At 42.6% G+C, this 21925-nt stretch overlaps 1 long non-coding RNA gene and 2 other non-coding genes across 5 annotated transcripts; all 3 read left to right on the top strand.

Moving 5' to 3' along the window:
* The first annotated feature begins 10217 nt into the window (after positions 1-10217).
* LOC139226438 (uncharacterized) lies at positions 10218-21009 on the top strand. 3 transcript variants are annotated; one of them, XR_011587259.1, is made up of 9 exons: positions 10218-10446; positions 14040-14148; positions 14482-14533; positions 15279-15350; positions 16543-16620; positions 17397-17447; positions 18026-18092; positions 18883-18984; positions 20669-21009. It is a non-coding gene; the product is annotated as an uncharacterized lncRNA (long non-coding RNA). The 3 variants fall into 3 exon arrangements; XR_011587258.1 differs by having other exon boundaries at positions 14479-14533; XR_011587260.1 differs by lacking the exon at positions 14482-14533.
* On the top strand, positions 16291-16425 carry LOC139227351 (small nucleolar RNA SNORA18). Its single transcript, XR_011587434.1, has one exon. It is a non-coding gene; the product is annotated as a small nucleolar RNA SNORA18 (small nucleolar RNA).
* Positions 17792-17928, top strand: LOC139227348 (small nucleolar RNA SNORA8). Its single transcript, XR_011587431.1, has one exon. It is a non-coding gene; the product is annotated as a small nucleolar RNA SNORA8 (small nucleolar RNA).
* Positions 21010-21925: the final 916 nt, after the last annotated feature.

Raw genomic sequence — 21925 nt, 5'->3', positions numbered from 1 at the left:
GCCTTCTAGATGATGTGATCTCTGCCTCAGTCAAGAACCGGTCCAGCTCCCTCTTGAAGGGATGGAGAGTCAACACCCACCGCGTCAGCCGGCAACACATTCTAGAAACTCGCTAATCTGGGAAAAGAAATGCTGCTTAACATCCAGCCCATGCCTACTCTTGCGCAGTTCAAACGTATGTCCCCTGATCCTCTCCAATCTGTCAAACTGGAATAATCTATCAATTGACATGCTACCCAGCCATTTCATTATTTAATAAACATGTGTCAACTAGCATATATATCAGAAAATCAAATAAAAATATGGCTTTTCCACTGGGATTGCAGATTATTAGTATCAATCAGATCACTCGGCAGGCAGGACAAGAGCCTGTCAGAACCAAGCAGATCAGATGGAGCGAAGCTCTGGATGCTGGCAGAGCTGAATTTGTTCGAGTTTGGGACTGAAGGTTATTCGAACCAAACAAAGAAGTTGGACAGCAGTACTGAAGGCTTTCAGGACCTGATATTTTGTTGCATTGTTGGCTGCACAAACCTGAAGCAGAAAGGTTTTATGGTTAGTGATTGTGGTGTGTTGATCTAATGTTTGTCCCCAAAGATGTTATGCATAACAAATAAGTATTGAACATTTTTCCCCCTTCAATTAACTTAGACGTTCTGCAGAGTTTTCTTTCCCCTGAGTTTTCATTCCAACAACCTCCACAAATCCGGCCATGTGAATTTATTATTCCATTCATCAATTCGTCCAGATTGTACACACTTGGTTCTCACCACCTCTTGCATGCTCATTGTCCAAGCCATGCTGTTTAATAGGACACTTAAACAAGTATTACTTTCAGCATAAAGTGCAGCTTATAAGAACACTTTTATTTCCCTCCCGAGAGGAACTTTATGGGGCCAGCACCATTATCCTTTTTGTAGGTTTAATTTCTCTCCATCATCATCATCATCATCATCATAGGCAGTCCCTCGGAGTCGAGGATGACTTGCTTCCATACTAGAAATTAGTTTTCAGGTGACTAAAGAGTCCAATGTGGGACCTACAGTCTCTGTCACAGGTGGGGCAAACAGTGGTTGGAGGAATGAGGGGGTGGGGTGCCTGGGTTGCTACGCGCTCCTTCCGCTGTCGACGCTTGGCTTCAACTTGCTCTCGGCGAAGAGACTCTGAGTGTTCAGCGCCTTCCCGGATGCTTTTCCTCCACTTTGCGTGGTCTTGGGCCAGGGATTTCCAGGTGTCGGTGGGGATGTTACATTTTTTCAAGGAGGCTTTGAGGGTGTCCTTGAAGCATTTCCTCTGCCCACCTGGGGCTCGCTTGCCGTGTCAAAGCTCCAAGTAGAGCGTTTGCTTTGGGTGTCTCTTGTCAGGAATGTGGACGATGTGGCCCGTCCAGCAGAGCTGATTGCGTGTGGTCAGTGCTTCGATGCTGGGGATGTTGACCTGAGCGAGGACACTGACATTGGTGCGCCTATCCTGCCAATGGATTTGCAGGATCTTGCAGAGGCAGCGTTGGTGATACTTCTCCAGTGTTTTGAGGTGCCTGCTGTACACAGTCCATGTCCCTGAGCCATATAGGATTGCGGGTATCACCACTGCTCTATAGACCATGAGCTTGGTGTCGCGTTTGAGGCCCTGGTCTTCAAACACTCTGTTCCTCAGGCGACCGAAGGCTGCACTGGCACACTGAAGGTGGTGTTGGACCTAGTCGTTGATGTCTTGTTGACAGTAGGCTCCCGAGGTATGGAAAATGGTCCACGTTGTCCAAGGCCTCTTCATCGATTTTGATAACCGGGGGGCCGTGCTGTTTGGTGGGGGCAGGTTGGTAGAGAACCTTTGTCTTATGGATGTTTAGTGTAAGGCCCATGCTCTTGTATGCCTCGGTGAAAATGTTGACGATGGCTTGGAGTTCGGCCTCCAAGTGTGCGCAGACACAGGCATTGTCTGCGTACTGTCGTTCGATGACGGAGGATGGGACGACCTTGGATCTGGCCTGGAGGTGGCAGAGGTTAAACAGATTCCAGTTTGTCCTATAATTTAACTCCACTCCAGCGGGGAGCTTGCTGAGGGTGAGATGGAGCATTTCAGCAAGGAAGATCAAGAAGAGCATTGGTGCGATGACACAGCCCTGCTTGACCCCGGTCCGAATGCGGTCTGCGGTGGATCCATTGGTCAGGATCACGGCTTGCATGTCATCGTGGAGTAGGCAGAGAATGGTGGCAAACTTTTCCCGATACTGGGGAAGTCCAGAACCAGGGGTCACAGTCTAAGGATAAGGGGTAAGCCATTTAGGACCAAGATGAGGAGAAACTTCTTCACTCAGAGAGTTGTTAACCTGTGGAATTCTCTACCGCAGAAAGCTGTTGAGGCCAGTTCGTTAGATATATTCAAGAGGGAGTTAGATATGGCCCTTAGGGCTAAAGGGATTAAGGGGTATGGAGAGAAAGCAGGAAAGGGGTACGGAGGTGAATGATCAGCCATAATCTTATTGAAAGGTGGTGCAGGCTCAAAGGGCCGAATGGCCTACTCCTGCACCTATTTTCTACGTTTCTGTTTTCAGGGTAGCCAAATCTGAGGAGGACGCTCCATAATCTCTTATGGTTGCCAGTGTTGAAGGCTTTTGTGAGGTCGAAGACGGCCATGTACAAAGGTTGGTGCTGTTCCCTGCATTTCTCTTGAATCTGCCGCTCTGTGAAGATCATGTCCATTGTGCGCCTTAGTGGGCGGAATCCGCATTGTGACTCTGGGAGGAGTTCTTCAGCCATAGGAAGAAAGCTATTCAGGAGGATTCTTGCGATGACTTTCCCGGTGGTCAACAGCAGGAAGATTCCTCTGTAGTTACCGCAGCCGGACTTGTCACCTTTCTTGAAGATGGTCACGATTACAGCGTCTCTGGCATGATCTCCTCCTTCCAGATAAGAGAGATGAGGTCATGGATCGTGCCAGTAGTGCTTCTCCGCCATATTTTAGTGCTTCAGCGAGAATTCCATCTGCTTCTGATGACTTGTTTTTCAGTTGTCGGATGGTCTTATCAACCTTGGGTCGGGCTGGGGTTGTGCTGAGATGGTGGTGGGTGGCATGCTGTGGGATGGAGTCCAGGACACTCGTGTCGAGGACAGAGTCTGGGTTGAGGAGATCCTCAAAGTGCTCCTTCCAGCGGGCACTGACTACCTCTCTGTCCTTGATGAGCACCTCTTCATTCTTAGCCAGTAGTGGGGTAGGGCCTTGGGTGCTTGGGCCGTTTTGATTGCGCTGAAGAATCCTCGCATGCCGTGGTTGTCGGCTAGCTGCTGGATTTCTTGAGCTTTCTCCACCCATTTCTCTAAGGTTGCTGAAGCTGCTTTTTTGAAATGGGTGTGTTTCCTGGAGAGAATGTATTAATTATCTGTATTCCTCTCACTGCACTTGCAAAATTGCCAGTGCAGTATTTTCAGTTTGGAAATAAAATAAGGATATAATAAATTACACTGACAACCCCTTATTTGGAATTTTATTCAATGGTGTTAGAACATAACTGGGTGTGACAACTATAACTTTGAAAGCTATTTTCAGTTTGTGGAGAGAGCCCTAAATATCTGTTTAGAGTGGTTAACCTCCATGGGCTTATGGGAGGGCTGATATTAATCATAAAGAGTATGATAGATTGTAGATCACAGATTGGAATCTATGCATGAGTATAGATTCAATTCTGGGCCTGTTCCTGAACTTTGTGCACTTTTCCTTTTTTTTTTAATTACAGTGTATAATGATTTTTATTTCCAGTTCAAGAAAATAACAAGTCAAAAGAGCAATGCGTGCTAGAAATCACTGTCCTTGATCATTACACAGAAATTACAACACATAAATAGGCCATTTGACCCAACCAGTCCATTTTGGCTTTTGTAAGTAATTTCTCTTTCTGTTATTTTAACAGATATTGACTGGCTATTATTCTAACCTCCATAAGTGTTTTAATACAAAAATTATTGTTTCTCCTGGAAGGTTTTCAAATATTTCAAACATGGAAATAAAAGTATTTGTAGGGACTCTAATATAGTAATTGCTAACCTTGTTTTTTAAACTCTTAAGAAATGTCTGAAATGCACAGCAAATTAATCAATCAATGTTTAGTGATTTATTATTAGAACTTGATTATAAAGTTTTGCTTCACTTGCATTAACTCATTCCTTATCTCTCCTAAAGCTACTGAAAAATAAAAAATATTGAAAATAGTTAAATCAGCATAACACAAACAAATTAACCACGTGAAACTAACCAGTTTGGATTATTGTGGATATGTGTTGTGAAAGATTTCAGTTCAGAAATTAATAATGCTTTTGCAGGAGGTGTGGGAGGGAGTTAGCCAACCAATGAGAGGAATTGGATCCTGCAAATTTGCATTGAATCTCAACAACTGCATTTAGTTTAAAATAATGGCAACACTTCCAGGAGAGTATTTTGAAATGAAAGACATTACTACATTGGCATCCAAATCAGAAAAAGCTCAAAATGGATCAAAAATAATTTTTTTCTGACATTAAGCATGCCTTCAGTACTACATATTTCACTAATTTAGAAATGCATCAATGTTGGATACTATGAGGGAGAAATTGGCCTCCGTTGCGCCTCTCGTTAGCGCCTCCGGGGCGGGGGCGCGAGTTCCGATGCCAGTGAACTTGCCGTGGAGGTTTGCGATAGTGGTGACTGCTAACGCCACAATCTCCTGCGCCCCGCATGATGTCATCCAATGCGTCCCGGTACCACCTTAAATCCAAACTTCAGTTCCGCTCCCTGCAGCATTGTTGGGTATCAACACTGGCAGCTGCAGGAGACATTGTGAGGTAGGCCGGCTACCTGGGGTGCGGTATTTAAGGCGATCGTCGGTGAGGTAAGTGCAACATTTTTCTGGAGTCCTCTGTGCATTTGTTTTACCTTTTCTTTGCCTGCGATTGATCAGCCCTGCACTCTGCTCGAGTGCTTGGGGCTGATCATCGCAGATCGAGACTGCCGTTGGCAAGGAGGGAAATCGATTTAATGCAGGGCCTGCAACAATGGCCCTTCCCTATAAGGGAGGGAAGAAGCCTCCGATCCCGGCATCACTGCACTGAACATTGTGCAGCGCTGTAACACTGCTGGCCCTCTTGCCAGCTTTAGCGCTCCAAGGGAAATGGCAGAACTTGCTTTAGCACTGCCCTTCCTTCCTGGAGCGCTAAACCTTACCTTCGCGTCAGCTTCACTTTAAGAACATAAGAAATAGGAGCAGGAGTAGGCCATCTGGTCCCTCAAGCTTGCTCCGCTATTTAATAAGATCATGGGCTCAGCTCCACTTCCCTGCCTGCTCCCCATAACCTTTCACTCCCTTATCATTTAAAAAATCTGTCTATCTCCACCTAAAATATATTTGATGACCCAACCTCCACGGCTCTCTGGGGCAGAGAATTCCATAGATTTATGACTATCTGAGAGAAGAAATTCCTCCTCATCTCAGTTCTAAATGGGCAACCCCTTATTCTGAAACTATGCCCCCTAATTCTAGATTCCCCCACGAGGGAAAATATCCTCTCTGCATCTATCTTGTCGAGCCCCCTCGGTATCTTATATGTTTCAATAAGATCACCTCTCATTCTTCTAAACTCCAATGTGTGTAGGCCCAACCTGCTCAATCTTTCTTCATAAGTCAACCCCTTCATCTCAGGAATCAACCTAGTTAACTTTCTCTGAACTGCCTCCAATGCAAGAATATCCCTTCTTAAATAAGGTGACCAAAACTGTACACAGTACTCTAGGTGTGGCCCCACCAATACCCTATACTGTTGCAGCAGGACTTCCCTGCTTTTATACTCCATCCCCTTTACAATAAAGGCCAACATTCCATTTGCCTTCGTGATTACTTGCTGTACCTGCATACTATCATTAGATATATTCAAAAAGGAGTTACATGTGGCCCTTACGGCTAAATGGATCAAGGGGTAGGGAGAGAAAGCAGGAATGGGGTACTAAAGTTGCAAAAATGATCAGCCATGATCATATTGAATGGTGGCGCAGGCTCGAAGGGCCAAATGGCCTGCTCCTGCACTTATTTTCTATGTTTCTAATGTTTTGTGTTTCATGCACAAGGACCCCCAGGTCTGTCTGCACTACAGCATTTTGTAAATGCTCCATTTAAATAATAATTTGCTTTTTTATTTTTCCTGCCAAAGTGGATAACCTCACACTTTCCCACATTATACTCCATCTGCCAAATTTTTGCCCACTCACTTAGCCTGTCTATATCCCTTTACAGATTTTTTGTGTCCTCCTCACAACTTGCTTTCCCACCCATCTTTGTATCATCAGCAAACTTGGCTACATTACACTCTGTCCCTTCATCCAAGTCATTAATATAGATTGTAAATATTTGAGGCCCCAGCACCGATCCCTGTGGCACCCCACTGGTTACTGTTTGCCAACCGGAAAGTGACCCATTTATCCCAACCCTTTGTTTTCTGTTAGTTAACCAATCCGCTATCCATGCTAGTATATTAACCTCAACCCCGTTAGCTTTTATCTTGTACAGTATGAGGCACCTTATCGAATGCCTTCTGGAAATCCAAATACACTACATCCACTGGTTCCCCCTTATCTACCCTGCTCATTATATCCTCAAAGAACTCCAGTAAATTTGTTAAACATGATTTCCCTTTCATAAAACCATGTTGACTGTTTGACTGTGTTTTGTTTTTCCAAATGTCCTGCTACTGCTTCCTTAATAATGGACTCCAGCATTTTCCCAATGACAGATGTTCAGCTAACTGGCCTATAGTTTCCTATTTTCTGTTTGCCTCCTTTTTTAAATAGGGGTTACATTTGTAGTTTTCCAATCCACTGGGACCTCATCAGAATCCAGGGAATTTTGGTATTCAACATTTCCAAGGGTATTCAACATTTAGGAAGGATAGACAGAAAGGAAACAGAGGCGGGGTGGCATTGCTGGTTAAAGAGGAAATTAATGCAATAGTAAGGAAGGACATTAGCTTGGATGATGTGGAATCGGTATGGGTGGAGCTACGGAATACCAAAGGGCAGAAAACACTAGTGGGAGTTGTGTACAGACCACCAAACAGTAGTAGTGAGGTTGGGGACAGCATCAAATAAGAAATTAGGGATGCATGCAATAAAGGTACAGCAGTTATCATGGGTGACTTTAATCTACATATTGATTGGGCTAACCAAACTGGTAGCAATGCAGTGGAGGAGGATTTCCTGGAGTGTATTAGGGATAGTTTTCTAGACCAATATGTCGAGGAACCAACTAGGGAGCTGGCCATCCTAGACTGGGTGATGTATAATGAGAAAGGACTAATTAGCAATCTTGTTGTGCGAGGCCCCTTGGGGAAGAGTGACCATAACATGGTAGAATTCTTTATTAAGATGGAGAGTGACACAGTTAATTCAGAAACTAGGGTCCTGAACTTAAGGAAAGGTAACTTTGATGGTTTGAGGTGTGACTTGGCTAGAATAGACTGGCAAATAATACTTAAAGGGTTGACGGCGGATAGGCAATGGCAAACATTTAAGGATCACATGGATGAACTTCAGCAATTGTACATCCCTGTCTGGAGTAATAATAAAATGGGGAAAGTGGCTCAACTGTGGCTAACAAGGGAAATTAAGGATAGTGTTAAATCCAAGGAAGAGGCATATAAATTTGCCAGAAAAAGCAGAAAACCTGAGGACTGGGAGAAATTTAGAATTCAGCAGAGGAGAACAAAGGGGTTAATTAAGATGGGGAAAATAGAGTACAGGAGGAAGCTTGCCGGGAACATAAAAACTGACTGCAAAAGCTTCTATAGATATGTGAAGAGAAAAAGATTAATAAAGACAAACGTAGGTCCCTTGCAGTTGGATTCAGGTAAATTTATAATGGGGAACAAAGAAATGGCAGACGAATTGAACAAATACTTTGGTTCTTTCATGAAGGAAGACACAAATAATCTTCCAGAAGTACTAGGGGACCGAGTGTCTAGTGAGAAGGAGGAACTGAAGGAAATCCTTATTAGGCAGGAAATTGTGTTAGAGAAATTGATGGGATTAAAGGCCGATAAATCCCCGAGGCCTGATAGTCTGCATCCCAGAGTACTTAAGGAAGTAGCCCTAGAAATAGTAGATTCATTGGTGATCATTTTCCAACAGTCTATCGACTCTGGATCAGTTCCTATGGACTGGAGGGTAGCTAATGTAACACCACTTTTTAAAAAGGGAGGGAGAGAGAAAGCGGGTAATTATAGATCGGTTAGCCTGACATCAATAGTGGGGAAAATGTTGGAATTAATTATTAAGGATGAAATAGCAGCGCATTTGGAAAGCAGTGACAGGATCAGTCCAAGTCAACATGGATTTATGAAAGGGAAATCATGCTTGACAAATCTTCTGGAATTTTTTGAGGATGTAACTAGTAGAGTGGACAAGGGAGAACCAGTGGATGTGCTGTATTTGGACTTTCAAAAGGCTTTTGACAAGATCCCACACAAGAGATTGGTGTACAAAATCAAAGCACATGGTATTGGGGGTAATATACTGACGTGGATAGAGAACTGATTGGAAGACAGGAAGCAGAGAGTCGGGATAAACGGGTCCTTTTCAGAATGGCAGGCAGTGACTAGTGGTGTGCCGCAGGGCTCAGTGCTGGGACCCCAGCTCTTTACAATATACATCATGATTTAGATGAAGGAATTGAGTGTAATATCTCCAAGTTTGCAGATGACACTAAACTGGGTGGCGGTGTCAGCTGTGAGGGGGATGCTAAGAGGCTGCAGGGTGACTTGGACAGGTTAGGTGAGTGGGCAAATGCATAGCAGATGCAGTATAATGTGGATAATTGTGAGGTTCTCCACTTTGGGGGCAAAAACACAAAGACAGAATATTATCTGAATGACGGCAGATTAGGAAAAGGGGAGGTGCAACGAGACCTGGGTGTCATGGTTCATCAGTCATTGAAAGTTGGCATACAGGTGCAGCAGGCGGCGAAGAAGGCAAATGGTATGTTGGCCTTCATAGCTAGGGGATTTGAGTATAGGAGCAGGGAGGTCTTACTGCAGTTGTACAGGGCCTTGGTGAGGCCTCACTTGGAATATTGTGTTCAGTTTTGGTCTCCTAATCTGAGGAAGGACGTTCTTGCTTTTGAGGGAGTGCAGCGAAGGTTCACCAGACTGATTCGCGGGATGGCTGGACTGACATTTGAGGAGAGACTGGATCAACTGGGCCTTTATACATTGGAATTTAGAAGGGTGAGAGGGGATCTCATAGAAACATATAAGATTCTGATGGGACTGGACGGGTTAGATGCAGGAAGAATGTTCCCGATGTTGGAGAAGTTCAGAACCAGAGGACACAGTCTAAGGATAAGGGGTAAACCATTTAGGACTGAGATGAGGAGAAATTTCTTCACTCAGAGAGAGCTGTTAACCTGTGGAATTCCTTGCCGCAGAGAGTTGTTGATGCCAGTTCATTGGATATATTCAAGACGGAGTTAGATATGGCCCTTACGGCTAAGGGGATCAAGGGGTATGGAGAAAGGGGTACTGAGGGAATGATCAGTCATGATCTTATTGAATGGTGGTGCAGGCTCGAAGGGCCGAATGGCCTACTCCTGCACCTGTTTTCTATGTTTCTACCAATGCATCCACTATCTCTGTAGCCACCTCTTTTAAGACCCTAGGATGGAAGCCATCAGGTCCAGGGGAGTTGTCCACCTTTAGTCCCATTATTTTACCGAGTACTTTTTCTTTAGTGATTGTGATTGTTTTAAGTCCCTCCCTATAGCCCCTTGATTATCCATAATTGGGATATTTTTAGTGTCTTCTACCGTGAAGACTGATACAAAATGTTTGTTCACTTGCGTAGCATCCGCCGATATTTTTGCACTCCCGCAAAAGTTATTGCTGCACTCGGGGCATCACGCAACTTCTAGCCCTATGTGTTTTTGGATACTTTTAGGTTTCCTTGTCTGCATTAAAGTATCCAAATGTTGGGCTGTGCTGTACCTGCGACTTAAGTAATGACAGACTCCTGTCTCACCTCACAGTTTAACAATGGCATAAGGGTTATTTTTGAGTATGAGTCTTGGGGGCTCTGTGTTACCTTCTTTTGCTAGTTGTTTTCTAAGGTTGGCATATGTGTGATGATGCATTATTTTAAAATAAATTCAAGCTGCACAAGAATGATTGTCTGAATTCAGCCTACTGCGGCTGCGCGGGAAAGGGGCGGCGGGAATATCGCGCAAGGCGCCATGGTTTTTGGGGGAAAACAATAAATCGAGTTTAAACTAGAAATAGTGCGGACTGGGCCTGGGTGACTTTAATTGTAAGACAGTGAAATACTGGCGCTGGGCAGCGCAGTTTGGCGGCGGATTGTGTGTGAGCCCATGCGGCTATAAAAGGGCCGGACCCGCCAGCGCTCGCTCTCAGTCCTGGCGGCGGCGGAGGAGGTAGAGAGGTAGGTTGTTGGTCAGGCCCTGCGGCACGGCCCGGTGCAAGTACAAGGCCTCGGTGTTTATAACAGGGAGGGAAGGGTTTTTCCCACAGCGGTACACTGGTTGGTGAATCCGCCGTGTCGCGGGACAGGGCTTGGGGCCGCACTGCCATCCCTGCAGCGGCCATCTTGTCGTTCGCTGAGGCCGCGCCGAGAGGGTGGAGGGTGAGTGTGTAGCGGGAGGGGGAAAGCGACGGTAATTTATCTCCTTTAAACTCGGCCGCGTCTCGCTCTGGTACAAGGGCGCGTCTGTCGCTTCAGTCCCCGAGACACGGCTACAGTAACACAGGCAATGCTTCCACCTCTCGCACACTGCCCGTTGTATTGGTGACAATGAGGCCTGTGACAGATCGACAGCGCTGTGGGGCGGTGTTTATCTGCCGCCCATAGAGGGAGCAGGGTGACACCAGAAATGCGAATGTATAGATTTGGGAAAGGATGAACAGGGTGGGGGTCTTTTTTTGAGAAGGCTGAAGGGTGACCTAATAGAGGTCTTTCAAATAATGATAGGTTTTGATAGAGTAGATAATGTTTCCACTTGTGCGGAGGAGCATAACTAGAGGCCATCAATATAAGTTCGTCATCAAGAAATCAAATAGGTTTTCCGAAGACGGCTTTGTCTAGAGAGTGGTGAAAATGTGGAACTTACTGCCACTGGGAGTAATTGAGGTCAATAGTATAGATGCATTTAAAGGGAGGCTAGGTTAGCATATGAGGGAGAAGGGAATAGAGGGTTATAATATTCAGATGAGGAAAGACTGGAGAGTGCTCGAGTGGAGCATAAATGTTGGCATGGACTGGTTGGGCCGAATGTACCATAGACATTTACAACACGGAAGGAAGCCATTTTGGCCCATCGTGTCCATGCCTTTCCAGCTCGTGGTCTGTAGCCCTGCAGTTTATGACACTTTTAATTGCACATCTAAGTATTTTTAAATATAATGACGGTTTCTGCCTCTACCACCCTTTCAGGCAGTGTGTTCCAGACCCCCTCCCCTCTGGATGAAGAAATATTCCCTCTAAACCTCCCCCTGCCCCCATTACTTTAAATTCTATGTAATCTAGTTCAAACTACAAGGATGGAAATTGGTTTATACTATCGATCCAGTTGCTTTAATGTTTCCATATTGTTGGGCGCTACATTTTATTTGATATAGACCGTCCTTGGCATTTGATTAAGCAGTCCTATAAATGCAAGTCTTTGGTATTGGTACTGATTGCAAATGATTCTCCATTACTGTATCTGCCTTCAGTAAGCAGTGTTTTCTTTTTGTGCAAAATGTTTTTTAAAGTTGATTCAGGATTCTCAAAGTGCTCCTATACCTGGGGAAGGTTCTTCAAGTACTCCAGGATAAGAAAAATCTGGTCATGATCTCCCTTTCATTCCATAGCCTCACATTTTTTTTTAGTATCTAGTCAGTGCTTTGAGATACAACAAATCCAAATTAAATTAAAATTGTATGACGACTCTTCCTGCAATGGGTAATTTCAACCAAGCATAATTTAGAAAAATCTCATTGCCTTTAAAAGACTCCTTTTGTTTCTTGTGAATCCTGTAATTTATTTCAACATTTTTTGGAAGAGGTTAGGATGGTTTTGGGCTCTGTAATGAAAGAGTCTTGAAGAAATCTTTTCAATTTTTAATATAGGGTTGTTGGGCTTGAGCCTGCTCTGCCATTCAATAAGATCATGGCTCATCATCCACCTCAACTCTACTTTCCTGTCCTATGCCTGATATAGAAACATAGAAAATAGGTGCAGGAGCAGGCCATTTGGCCCTTTGAGCCTGCACCACCATTCAATATGATCATGGCTGATGCAATTTCAGTACCCCACTCCTGCCTTCTCTCCATACCCCCTGATCCCTTTAGCCTTAAGGGCCACATCTAACCCACTTTTGAATATATCCAATGAACTGGATTCAACAACTTTCTGTGGTAAAGAATTCCATGGGTTCACAATTCTCTGGGTGAAAAAGTTTCTCTTCATCTCGGTCCTATATGGCCGACCCCTTATTCTGAGACTGGACCCTGGTTCTAGACTCTCCAGCCAGGGAAAGCATCCTCCCTGCATCTACCCTGTCAAGGCCTGTAAGAATTTTGTTTGTTTAGAAGAATGAGGTGTGATCTAATTTAAACTGGAGATAATATAAGCCTAGTCTACTCAATCTCTCCTCGCCCCCAATCCCAGGAATCAGTCTGGTGAACTTTCGTTGCACTCCCTCTATGGCAAGTATATCCTTCCTTGGGTAAGGAGACCAAAACTGTACACGATGCTCCAGGTGTGGTCTCACCAGGGCCCTATATAAATGCAGTAAGACATCTTTACTCTTATACTCAAATCCTCTTGTAACAAAGGCCGACATACCATTTGCTTTCTTAATTGCTTGCTGTACCTGCATGTTAACTTTGTGATTTGTGTACAAGGGCACGCAGGTCCCTCTGAACACCATTTCCCAATCTCTCCATTTAAAAAAAAACTCTTGTTTTCTTTCCTGCCAAAGTGGATAACTTCACATTTCTCCATCCTCACAACTTGCATTCCCATCTAGCTTTGGATCATCAGCAAACTTGGATATACAGGTATTACAAAAGCAAAATGCTGCGGATGCTGGAATCTGGAATAAAAAGAGATCTCAGCAGGTCAGGCAGCATCTGTGGAGAGAAAACAGTTAACATTTTGGGTCGATAATCCTTCGCAACATTTGGTCCCCTCATCCAACCAAATCATTAATGTATATTGTGAATAGCTGGCATCCAAGCACTAATCCCTGTGCTACTCCACTACAGTTACAGCCTGTCAACCTGAAAATGGTCTGTTTATTCCTACTGTTTCTGACCATTAAAAACAAGCCCTAATTTTGTTCAATAACCTCTTGTGTGGCACCTTATCGAATGCCTTCTGAATATCCCATCGCACCACATCCACTGGTTTCCCCCTTATTGATTCTGCTAGTTCCAACCTCAAAAAATTCTTAGATTTGTCAAACATGCTATCCCTTTCATAATGCATGTTGACTGGCCAATCCTATTACTGTTTTCTAAGTGCCCTGTTACCATGTCCTTAATACTAGATACTAGCATTTTCCCTACTAATATTGATATATGTAACATACCCTTTTTTTTTTAAATTAAACTGGCCTGAGGTCCTGGAGAGACTCTTGTTATAACTTGGCTTCTGTTAAAACTGCTGATTTGAATACAGGCAGTTTTGGTTTGGAATTTTTATTGGTGGCTTTGCGATTTGCATTTTGTAATTCTGCCATTTGTAATTGGGGAGCCTTTGTATGGTGGCTGAATACATTTATTGAGAGTTGCTGTATTTTCTGGAAATTTTACTAGATTGAGTGCGCTTTAAATTCCATACATCTGAAAACTACAAATAGTGGCCTTCGAAGGACCATCAAGCATATATAGCAGAGATCTGAAATAGCAGTTGCAGACCCTAAAATATTGAGGGATTGGGTCCAAGATGGCTGCTTTGTTTCTTGTGCAAGATTAATCCTACTTAAACATTGTATGTTACTAAGATGGTGGGGGTTGTACCTTTCTTTTCAGATTGCTGTAATTTACTTCAATTCTTAGCGAGATATGGCTGGATTCAAATGCCTGAATAGAGATCCATTTCTGTTTAAGGAGCTGAGCTATGGCAATGGCCAATGTGCAGGTGAGAAGTTTTGCATTTTGTGATTAGCACGTGGTTCAGAGTTTTGTCTTTATTTAAGTAGACAGAAATCTGGAACTGAGTGCTGAAAGTAAACTCTTCTTTGCAACCCACGGCTGGTCACTACCTACTAGTTGTGTTACTTTTATGAAGGGACAGACACTGGTATTCTTATAAAGTATTTCCAAGTTTTTTATGAAAACATTTTTGGCATTCTAGTTCATGAGAAACCATTGTCTAAAATTGGAAGATCTTAAACTGCTGCCGAGTGTGGTTAAACATACAAATGCTGCATAAAACTTACTGTTTTTTTTCCCCCTCTATTTTTAAAAGCAGAAGATGGGCTCTTGTGCAAAAGTGACTGGTCTTGCTGCAAGACCAAATAAAGGTGAATATTTCTATCCTGCCCAATCACAAGGACGGCATTTTTATTTGTATCTGCATTTTGTACTGAAAAACAGTGGAGCAAGAAGCCAAATATGATGATAAATATGATGGTAGTGTAAATATTTTTAAGCTGTCGAGGACTGTAGTCTTTGAACTCTTGTCAAGGTGGATTTAGTTGCAGTGCAAGTGTTAGCTGCACCCTTATTAAAGATTGCAGATTTGACAACTATAACATAGCACCTGATTTTAAATTGCTGATGCTCTTTTTATTTATGTATGAATTGTTTGTGGCTTTATTGGTGCTCGTAAAGCTATAAACTTAACAAGTGTGCAGAAATGTAGTAGTGCAATAAAATAAAATTAACTCATTAATTTTAGAAATGAGTTGCCTCCCAAAATCACACCTTGGTCACTGCTTTTCCTTAATTGATGATGTATTGTGAATAAATGTGATTAGTGAGAGACTCTCATTTACAGTTCAGGTTCTCCTTGAAATTGTAACTGGGTTCAATTTGTATCTTTGACATATTTCCCTTCTGCAATTAACCTGTTGTGATGAATGCTAAAACGTTCAACTGCTCTGATTGATGGTGAATGACACGGCTTTCTGAACACTCTGCAGGCTACCTTCTCAACACTAATGCCTGTCAGCTTCTTAATAATGCAAAATCATATTTATAAAGTCACGGTTTTGGTTGTGATGCCATAAGTACCTCCTAACAAAATGTTGTTTTTTCTGCCATCAGAAATTTCTGGTGAGATGGCTTCATGTGGACATTGGCATTGTGTTGCCATTCCAGGGCAGCTTGGCTACTGAGGTGAGTTCCTCAAATTAGTCCAGACATACTGAATTACTTTCTACCTGAATTAAAATGGCTTTGTGGTAATTTACAACATGTATTTTTAGTGCCTTTAAAGTCAAAAATGTCCCATAGTGCTATTTGGAAATGAGGGAAAAAGTGGGTGCTGAAAGACTTAACGGCTGTCACTAGTGTTAGTGGGCTGTGATCTAGTTAGAAGAAGAAAAGGATGCGGGGGGCCATAGATTTCAGAGATTGTGTAGGTGGGGAAAGGGTGTGGAGGAATGAGGATTTAAAATTTGGTGTAGGAGACGAGGAATCAATACAAGTCGGTCAGGATAGATGAATGGGAATTAGTATGGATATGATCTGGCTGCATTTCTTTGAGGCTTTGTGGCAGAGAAGAGGGGGTGGAACCCTGATATTGCCAGTGGATGTGAGGAGCAACTCTGGCAGAACTGCTAGAGGGAGATGAGGGGGAAGGCAAGTGTTGCCGGGGCAGTGGGATTGAAGAAAGGCAAGAAGCTGAAGTAGTTGGATGATCTCATTGGTAATTCCAGCTGTGGATTTGGAGACGATGTAAGATGGTAAGATTGAGGGGGTACTGTGGGTGGATATTTGAGACGGGTAGAAGTAGGTGCACATTTCAGGTGAAGCTAAGGGAGATCTCAGTAAGTAAGTTGATTTGGGTCTTTGGAGTAGGAGGGATTGGTATGGGTGAAGTCAAAATGGGATTTGATGATGCTGTCTAATCGTTTCACTTCATTATGTATACAAAATGTCAATTTGGTTAATTCTAAAATCACTACATATAGAAGCTGAGGTATCATTTCTATTTACATTTATGAACCTTATTGCAATGCAAGAAAAAGTGCCTACTTGAACCTCAAGTATGCCAATGTGGGGACCAGTTCAGTTTCTTTCTAAGCGGGACTTTTGATGCTTGTAACATTGGGGAAATGAGGTCTATCCCAACTGAACCTTTACAATAGATTTGTGTTGTTGGAAATGCCTCAAAGAGAAATCTTGTAGTTTTCGCTTTACCCACTGGATTATTGCTGTTAGACCAGTGGGATTAAACTACAAACAAAGAATTGTTTACTGGGTCTCAAGTTCACCATCCCATGCAGGATAGAACTAAACTGAAATGTGGGTATTTCAAAAAGCAAAGTGGAACCTGGTTGCTGAATCCATCTCTCTTTAAATGAAGGTCTCTTGATCTGTGAAGATGAATTTAGAACAATGTTCAGCCCACATTCGATGCATTTCTGACTACTTTTCTATCCAGGTAAGGAGGTTGAAGCCTTTGCTCTAGAAATAAGTTTGCTGCTATCCTATCCTCTTGAGGGTGTGAGGCCCTTTCGGAAGTAACTGTCACTGCCCATTTGCAATTTACTGCTCCCAGGGCTACTGATTATATACTGGAAAAATGCTACTGTGCAATTAATCATTTAGTCAGTCAGTCATGGTGGTCCCTCATATCAAGGATGACTTGCTTCCATGCCAAAAAGGATGAGTTCACAGATATTTCAATGAAGGACCTCCTATTCCAGGTCCTGAACTACATGCTGCCTGTGCGTAGATTTTTTTAAAAGTGTGGTGGCCGTTGCACACCAGCTACCGAACTAGATCTTGGTCCAATGGCAAGGATTAACCAAGATGACGGGATTAGTACTGAATGAGCTAGTAACGAAGCTTAGTTTGGTCTTCATCTGATGAAATCAAAACATTCAATGTAAAATTAGGATAGATTGCAGCACTATTTACAGAATGATGGAGCACAAAAGGTCATTCAGCCGATTGTACCTGTGCTTTGAAAGAGCTATTCTTTTAGCCCCGCTCCTGCTGCTCTTTCCCCATAGCCCTACAAATTAGTTATGCCAGTTCTGTAATGATGATTGATTCTGTTCAACTGCTGTGTGAAAAAGAATGAGCATGACATGTTTGTTCTGAGCAGGACTGTTTCAGTAGGTGATCTAGCAACTTTCTTGGGTTGTTCAAGCTTTTGAATGCCTTCTAGTTTTGTTGTACATTTTGGATCTAATGTGGCTTCTCTCTCTAAAGCTGTCAAGACTGTTGAGGAGTAGATCCCTTCGCATTTTGTATTTACACGAGGTATGTGTGTTTGTTCTTTGGCACACTGGAAAATGCCTTCAAAAGGTGTAAAATTGTTTGTATGTTACTGAATATAAAATGGTAATTGCATGCTCAGTTTCAATTTTTTGGCAAATGCAATTAAAGTAGTTAATTTCTATAATTTTTTTTGATTTAAGTTGGGTATCTGCCAGTAAATATTAAAGATGGTAGCTGCTTTCTGTCTTAACGTACATCGAACATTCTTATGTTGGATACAACTTGTTAATGGCATTTAGAAAATTGATCAAACAATGATTTGTGATGAATATTAGTAAGCTTGTATATGGGCTTCCCGGATAATTTCTTGGGTACTCTGGTTAAATTGCACTGTAGTATCTGCACCCCCACAGTACCTCCTGATGGGGTGTTCATAAAACAGTTCTACACTAATTCAGCACATGGCATCGTTGGTTAGCATGCTGATTATGCTTGTTAACCTGGTATTTTTGCTGATACATGCAACACTACATTTAAACTGATGGCATGGGGGGGTTTAACATAGTACACTTCCATAATACTAATAGAACCATTTGCTGCCGAACATTTTTACTTTGTAGGTGTTTCTGAACAACTTGCATCAGCGGAGCTAGAGGATCCAGGGATCGCTGCTAAATGCTTGGACAGGTATGGCAGTTCTTGTGGAAAGTGGTCTTGGTACAAGTGGTGTTTTTTATTATGTTCATAGTTACAAAGTAACTGGTAGTTACTGTCAACCTATTGTACACCCATCTTTCCAAAATAAATATTTCCTTGATGCCACTTTAAAGTTGTGTGCTGAAGCTAAATATACAACTTCATTTGGCAAAATGACAATTTGTAATGTTAACATTGCTGGTCACTTACCAAGGCTATCAGAATTACAGTTTCTGGTTTGCTGTGGAGATGACCATAAAGTAAAAACCATCCCAGCTGGTTGTAGTTGCTATTGGTAACGCAATTGGCTGGGAACACCTGTGTAGTTTCCAAATAAGCTCACTCTCTAGGGTTTCTGCCTCTACCACCCTTTCAGCTTTCACAATCATTGCAATTAAAGAAGGGACACACTGCCCTTTTTGATGTATCAGATTCTTCGGTGTCTAGATGGTCAGAGCAGGGATAATATTTATAGCTCCATGCCAATCTTCTGTCTTCAGCGGAGGGAGGTGTATGCATATTTTCCATTAGATGTGGCAAGGCATCAGTTGGGGAGCAAATAATGTGGCTTGCCTCACCAAGGTTGCTGAGATCCTATGATATACTTGCTGCTTCTGAGTTGGCTGAAATCAATTTAAGCTGGAATTGAACTAGCGACCTTCTTGGTTTTGTGGTTTATATTTTGTAACCTGTCGGTGAGAACCAGTACTCCTTACATTGGTTGCTGTCAATTCTTGCAAATTGGTGTTGTGCATAATTCCACTTTGGATCTCCCATGTAGGTTGGTGACGCCCTCAAGAGTGGAAGACTTGATGACAAATATGAAAGACCGTTGAAAATATTTTAGTTGAAGAAATGGTTTCAATCTGGGTCACTTGTTCAGGTAACTTTTTATTAATGCCTAGGAATCTTGTAGCTGTTTTGGATTTAAATTGTGTACTTGTGCTTGTTGATGGCAGTGTAACATTCTGTTACACTAAATGTATTCAAAAAGGAGTTAGATGTAGTCCTAACTACTGGGGGATCAAGGAGTATGGCGAGAAAGCAGGAATGGGGTACTGAAGTTGCATGTTCAGCCATGAACTCATTGAATGGCGGTGCAGACTCGAATGGCCTAATCCTGCACCTATTTTCTATGTCTGTCTGTTGTGCTTACAAAAGCGTGGGTTCAATCTCGGTCATTTTCAAAGAGGGTTTTCTGGCAAAAATCCAACAACTCTTACGCAATGACCAAAAAGTATAATCCTGTGTTTAGTTACTGCAGGCATATGTTTTGCAGTCTATGCTCATAGGGTACACTTTTTATAAAACTTCAAAAATATCGGTGAAAAAATGAATACAGTCCCACCACTTGAATGTTTAAAAATTGTCAGTTGCTTATCTGCCAAAAAGCAGTAGCCTTTAGCCATTTACATTAATGCCAATTTCAAAGTTGGCCAGTTATAGCATCAGTTTATTTTGGGCAGAAACAGCTATGCTTGCTTTACTCACTTATCACATTAAATTTAGAAGGAAGGATCCTTTCTGCTTCCCCCAACTATTTGGGTTATTTGTGGTAATATTTTCCTGGTCAGGCTGCCTTTTGAGCACTCTTGTAATAGACTTGGTTGCAGTCAGGCTAGATATGCTCCCCTATGTTTTAGGCTGACTTTTGAGCACTCTTGTAATAGACCTGGTTGCAGTCAGGCTAGACCTGCTCCCCTATGTTGAGCTGGGTGAAGAGACCTACTTGATCTAATGGCTGACTCAAGGCACTTATTTTTTTGGTCTGCATGCCCTCCCTGTTCATAGAATCCTCAAAATTTACAGATGGAAGGAGGCCATTTCATGTCCGTGCTGGACGACATAAAGCTAACCAGCCTAATTCCACTTTCCAGCTCTTGATCTGTAGGTTACGGCACTTCCAAGTGCCTATCCAAGTACTTTTAAAATGTGAGGGTTTCTGCCTCTGCCACCCTTTCAGGAAGTTAGTTCCAGACCCACACCACCCTCTGGGTGAGAAAATTCCCCACATTCTCTCCAAATCTATCAATTACTTTAAATCTATGCACCTTGGTGTTAACCCCTCTGCCAAGGGAAATACGTCTGTCCTATCCACGCTATCTAGGGCTCTCAATTTTATACACTTCTAAGGTCTCCCCTCAGTCTCCTGTTCCAAAGAAAACAAACCCCAGCCTGTCCAATCTTTCCTCATAGCTAAAATTCTCCAGTCCAGGCAACATCCTCAAATCTCCTCTGTACCATCTCGTGTTCCCTGCAGGTTTTGATTTATTTACTGTGCACTTGTATGTGGAGAAAGCTAGTGTGCATTCTCTGGGTTTCAATCCTTTGATGGATATCCTCTCCATGAGTCAGTGTTACAGGTACACAAATACTGTTGTGGGAGTGTCAGGTCTATGGCACAGAAACTGAAATGATTTTTGATTTTTATTACAAATGCACATGCATTAAATGGTGGGGATTGTTTTCGATTTAGTCTGGCAAAAGAGCAATTTGATGTGATGTCTGTCTGCTTGGTGCAGAATTCTTGGTCTTGTCTGTAAAATTATTTCTTGTATTCTTTTTAGGGAGTGTTCGAAGCCTGGAAGGTGATCAGTCGGACTAAAAACAGCCAATTATCAGGACCAGTATTTTACAGCAGCTAAATTAAATACTGTTGCAGTTTTTACGAGCATTTTGCATACATAATTTTTGACCCAGTCTGCAAATTGAATCCATGGCTTCGGATTGCTACATTGGGGATCATTCACTGACCATGGAGGAAGGAAATTCTATTTTGAGTTCAGTAAAACTTTCTGTATAAATATCTGGTTCTTACAAATGTTGTGCTATTGCATTCTTTGTGTGTGCACTTCAGTGATACAGAATAAAGGAATTACTGCAGACTATGCTGCCTGCAGCCTCTTAACTTGCATTTCTTTATTGCCTTTTAATGTTGTAAAACTCCTTGGGATGTTTTACCAACATAAATTGATACCGAGCCCCAAGGAAATATCACCAAAGGTAGGAGTTTAGATAGTTTGGGGCCTAAACAGCTGAAGGCACAGGAGCCAGTAGTGGAGCAAAGGAAATCCAGGATGTGCAAGAGGATGGAGCGAGGCCAGGGCCATGGAGGAATTTGGAAAAACTAGGTGTTGCTGATGTGAGCAGTCTGTTTCAACCTCTTAATTTTATATGGGCAGTAGTTTATAAATGGGGACCTGTTTTGGTAGCTAATTCTTGAATTGTGACAATCACTTGGTCCAACAGGTATAAAGTCCATTGTAAACCTCCTCTAGCATATAAGGCTGCTGCCTTGCAATTTCATTTAAAAAAATTTCAGTCACTTAATTTGAACTTGAGTACTGGTAATGTAATCAGTTTCAATTATTTGTCATGGTGCAGTATGACTAATTCCTTAACGCGGCATTATTGCAGATGTATATTTTACAATGTAAACCAATTTGGCCACTTTAGCAATATCTTTGTTGCCAATATTAAATTTAAATTGCCGACCAGGATTGTGCAGTGTTCTAATGCACCAGTCAGATGGTGGTTTTAGTGCTGAAGTAGAAATCCAGAGATGATCTTCAACTGCTGGCTGCCTGTTTCTTAATTGTAGGACCTCATTGCAAGTTTCAGGTACAATGGGTGGAGTTTGCTGTGTAACTGCCCATTTGAACCAGGCATTGAATGGCATAGCCAGTGATCCTTAAAGGGAGGCTCTCAAAAAAAAAAAAATAAACCTGCTGTTTGTCCATTTGAGCATCCTAACCAGCTGGTCTGCCCAGCATACAGGTTGCCCCCTCAACCAGTGAGCTGCAGCAGGACGGCTGTGACACTTC

Source organism: Pristiophorus japonicus, chromosome 16 (assembly GCF_044704955.1).
Source record: "Pristiophorus japonicus isolate sPriJap1 chromosome 16, sPriJap1.hap1, whole genome shotgun sequence".
Taxonomy (NCBI): Eukaryota; Metazoa; Chordata; class Chondrichthyes; family Pristiophoridae; genus Pristiophorus; species Pristiophorus japonicus.
The sequence above is the reverse complement of the archived record's forward strand: the minus strand, read 5'-3'. Positions and strand labels throughout refer to the sequence as shown.